This window comes from Etheostoma spectabile, chromosome 13 (assembly GCF_008692095.1).
Source record: "Etheostoma spectabile isolate EspeVRDwgs_2016 chromosome 13, UIUC_Espe_1.0, whole genome shotgun sequence".
Classification (NCBI taxonomy): Eukaryota; Metazoa; Chordata; class Actinopteri; order Perciformes; family Percidae; genus Etheostoma; species Etheostoma spectabile.
In genome coordinates this window covers 10,211,279-10,216,035 of record NC_045745.1, presented here as the reverse complement: position 1 = coordinate 10,216,035, position 4,757 = coordinate 10,211,279, and the positions used below count along the sequence as shown (strand labels likewise).

General features: G+C 45.8%; 1 long non-coding RNA gene across 2 annotated transcripts in view; it reads right to left on the bottom strand.

Moving 5' to 3' along the window:
- Window positions 1–2,096: 2,096 nt before the first annotated feature.
- Window positions 2,097–4,757, bottom strand: part of LOC116701134 (uncharacterized) — a 13,607-nt gene continuing 10,946 nt past the window's right edge. For both annotated transcript variants that reach the window (XR_004334822.1, XR_004334823.1), the window contains exons 2-4: window positions 3,317–3,414; window positions 3,108–3,194; window positions 2,097–2,241 (exon numbers count right to left, since the gene is read on the bottom strand). This is a non-coding gene — a long non-coding RNA (uncharacterized LOC116701134). The remainder of the gene's footprint in view (window positions 2,242–3,107; window positions 3,195–3,316; window positions 3,415–4,757) is intronic.

Sequence of the window (4,757 nt, the reverse complement as noted above, 5' to 3'; positions counted from 1 at the left end):
ACAACAAATGGTAACATGGCCATCTGTCAGTGGTGATGCATATGCGAAGGTGTGTACAAAAGGGGTTAGAGTGTAACACACTTTCTGCTCCGGGTCACCGATCAGGTTTTGGCATCGGCTCAACCAGACGTCCCACGTAGTCCTGATATCCGTCCGTCATCTTTAGCTGTGGAACTATTTTAAATGTGCACATGGCACCTTTTTCACCAAAATGAAACATTGTTCATTTTTAGTTGATTTATAACCCCGTACCCTTAACCAGTGTCCAGTATCTCTCTGTTAAAATGTTTTTTTAATTTCTGCTCATCCTTTTGAATTTCCTGTTAGTGTATCAATTATAGAGAAAAGAAATACCGTAATAAATTAAAACAATAACACTATTGAATATGTATATGTTACCCAGATGTTAATTAACAAATATATATAGTACTACCATATTAAAAATAATTGTTTAATACTTTAAAATTATAATTGAATATGCTTATTTTTTTTTTTTCAAAGAATAAAGCCTACATACAGATGTATATATGTATATATATATATACACATTGTACCAAACAAATTTAATAGTATCATATTAAAATAATTTTTCATAATTATAATTATTAATTGATATGTTTATAGTGTTTTTTTTCAAAGAATAAAACCTTTTTCAAAGGCGTTTTGAACTGATTAATGGTATTTTGGTAAAAACTTTTAATAACATTAAAGTCCGATCCATTAAAGTGATAGACCAAAGAATTCACAAATAGAAGCTTAATATGATATACGACACTTATACACTTTGTCAGGTGAAAGACCCACCAGTGCAGTTTCACACACTGAATACCCCCTCTGACCACTAGGCACACACACTTTTTTGTGAAATCGACCCGATGGGGACCATTTTTTTTTCAAGAAAATTGCACCGAGGCTAATCAGCAGGCTGTTTTTTCTATTGATTCCATGTTGTGCCTCTGGGGACCGGGTTTCGGTCCCCCACGGTAAAAACGGTCCCATGGGGTGAGTCTTTGGTCAGGTCAGGACCCCACCAGGATATAAGACGCACACACACACAACACACACACACACACACATCACACCCAACCACACACACAACACCCACACACACACACACACACACACACACACACACACACACCACCCACACACACACACACCACACCACACACACACACACACACACACACCGCACACACACACACCCACACACACACACACACACACGAACACACACACACACACACACACACACTATTAGGGAGAACTGACGTCTATTAAACGAGTATTACAGCAGATTGTAATATTGGTGCTCTACAGGGTTTTTGACCACTAGTAATTGCTGTAGTCCAGAACCAGTGACCTGGACTTATCAGGTCGTCCAGGGTCCCTGGTGTTTTACCCTGCCCAGGGTTTCCCGTGTGTTTACCTTCCAGGTGTCCCTGTGTGTTACCTGTCCAGGTGTCCCGTGTGTTTTACCTGCCCAGGTGTCCCGTGGTGTTTACCTGCCCAGGTGTCCCGTGGTGTTTACCTGCCCAGGTGTCCCGTGGTGTTTTCCTGCCCAGGTGTCCCGTGGTGTTTTACCCTGTCCGAGTGTCCCCGTGGTGTTTTTACCTGCCCAGGTGTCCACGTGGTGTTTACCTGCCCAGGTGTCGCCGGGTGTTTACCTGCCCAGGTGTCCCGTGGTGTTTACCTGCCCAGGTGTCCCGCGGTGTTTACCTGCCCAGGTGTCCCGCGGTGTTTACCTGGGTCGGAGACGTGTCTCCACTTGGACGGCACCATGGTGAACTCTCCGCGGACGATCTGCTCCGTGATCGACTGGCGGCTGAAGTTCTCATGGAACGGAGGATAACCCCCCAGACTGAGAGACAGACAGGTGGGAGACAGACAGACAGGTTAGAGAGAGACAGGTTAGAGACAGAGATTAGAGAGAGACAGGTTAGAGACAGAGATTAGAGAGAGACAGGTTAGAGAGCAACAGACAGATTAGAGACAGACAGAGAAACAGATAGGTTAGAGACAGAGAAAGACAGACGAGGTTAGGAGTACCCTGCGAGACAGGCTGGCAGAGGGTGACAATGAGTCCTCCTACAACGAGAGCAGCCCCGAGGCTCCTGCGTCCGACGGCCAGCCGTACCCCCGACGTGGACGTGAAACTTCGGGGCGAGGTAGGACGGGTCCACACAGATCCCTCATCAGCATGGCTCAGCTAGGATCCGGGACTGGTTTGAAGTCCGTCACCTTCCTCACGTCACGCACACACATAGCACTCCACCACACACACACACACACAACACACACACACAGAGAGACAGACACACACACAGAGAGACGACAGACCACACACACACACACACACACAACACACACCCCACACACACACAACACACACACAAACACACCAAACGTTTTTTTTCCAGTATAATACAACTCGACTACCTCAAATCATAATTATTATAATAATTGATGTAAATGTCATAATAAATCACAGTGGATTCTAAGAAAGAAATTAAGCACTATATACAGTCCCCTCCGCTCTGTGTCCCTCGGCTCTGTGTCCCCTCCGCGTCCCCTCCGCTCTGCGTCCCCTCCACTCTGTGTCCCACTGTCATATGTCCCTCCACTATGTGTCCCCTCCACTATGTGTCCCCACCCTTCTGGGGTCCCCTCCACTATTGTCCCCTCCACTCGGTCCCCCTCCACTCTGTGTCCCCTCCACTCTGTGTCCCCTCCACTCTGTGTCCCCTCCACTATGTGTCCCACCCTTCTGTGTCCCCTCCACTATGTGTCCCCTACACTGGTCCCCACCCTTCTGTGGTCCCTCCACTCTGTTCCCTCCCACTCTGTGTCCCCTCCAACGATGTGTCCCCTCCACTATTTTCCCCACCCTTCTGTGTCTCCTCCCCTATGTTTCTCCCCTACACTGTGGTCCCACCTTCTGTGTCCCTCCACTATGTGTCCCAACCCTTCGGTGTCCTCCTCTCTGTGTCCCCTACACTTAGTGGTCCCCTCACTATGTGTCCCCTCCACTATGTGTCCCACCCTTCTGTGTCCCCTCCACTATGTGTCCCCTCCACTATGTGATGATGAAGATGAAGGTGCGTTACCTTGATAAGACACTCGTTGTCCTGTGAGGACAGCAGGATGTTCTCTGGTTTCAGGTCTCTGTGGATGATCCCTTGACTGTGGAGGTACTACACACACACACACCACACACACACACACACAGTTATACACACACACACACACACACACACAGTTATACACAAAGCCTCAGTGGGTGGTGGTACCCGGAGCAACAGTGTCTCCGTCTCACCTTGACCCTCTCAGCATCGGATAGGAAATAAAGTTTTGCCTACGACTCGTCGAGCTGCTGCTGAGACTTTACTCTGTTGACACTCTCCTCCCTCCATCCTGCGACATACAACAACAGGCGACAGGCAGATAGCAGACAGACGCCAGACAGACATACAGCCAGACAGGTGAGGAGACAGGCAGACAGATACCAGCAGACAGACAGCCGACAGACGGCAGCCAGAAGCAGACCACCGACAGACAGGTGAGGAGACAGACGAAAAGGGTCTGTTCTTGCCTTTTAGAGTAAGATCCATTTATTTTAACATTAAACAGCCCGAATCACTATCACCAACCACCCGACTCCTTAAATATCCCTACTTTTAGCGTGTATAGAGGAGCATATCTCCACCAGACTCATGTATAATCACTACTTTTAGCATGTATAGAGCCAGCATATCCCACCAGACTCCATGTAAATAATCACTCACCTTTAGGTGTAGAGACATCATATCTCCACCAGACTGCCTGTAGATTAATCATACTTTTAGCGTGTCTAGAGCAAGCATATCTCCACCAGACTCATGTAAAATAATCACTACTTTTAGCATGTAATAGAGCCGCATATCTCCACCAGACTCCTGTAAAATTACTTACTTTTACATGTTAAGATCAGCATATCTCCACCAGACTCCATGTAAATAATCCTACTTTAGTGTGTATAGAGCAGCATATCTCCCAGACTCCATGTAAAGAATACACTACTTTTAGCATGTAAGAGCAGCATATCTCCACCAGACTCCATGTAAATATCACTACTTTTAAAGCGTGTATAAGAGAGCAGCATATCTCCACCAGACTCCATGTAAATCACTACTTTTAGCGTGTCGAGAGCAGCATATCTCCACCAACTCCATGTAAATAATCATACTTTTTAGCGTGTATAAGCAGCATATCTCCACAGACTCCCATGAAATCATCACTACTTTGCATGTATAGAGCAGTATATCTCCACCAGACTCCATGTAAATATCCTACTTTTTAGCAGTATAGAGCAGCATTCTCCACCAGACCTGCCATGTAAATAATCACTACTTTAGCGTGTATATAGCAGCACATCCCACCAGACTCCATGAAATATCACTACTTTTAGCGCTGTATATAGCAGCATATCTCCACTCAACTCACCAGACTCCATGTAAATAATCACTACTTTTAGCGTGTATAGAGCATCATATCTCCACATGTAAATGGGTGAATTAAGAGTTAATTTTAACCAGACCAGAGTGGTGACTGTTGGAACAGTGAAAAGATGAACCAAGACGGCTTTTGGTAGTTTTATTTAGTTTCTGTCAGTTTGAATGAAGTCTTTTTTACGATGATAAAAGTAGTGATTATTTACATAGAGTCTGGTGGGTTTGGTGATGGTGATTTTGGGGCTGTTTCAAGTTAAACTAAAAGGA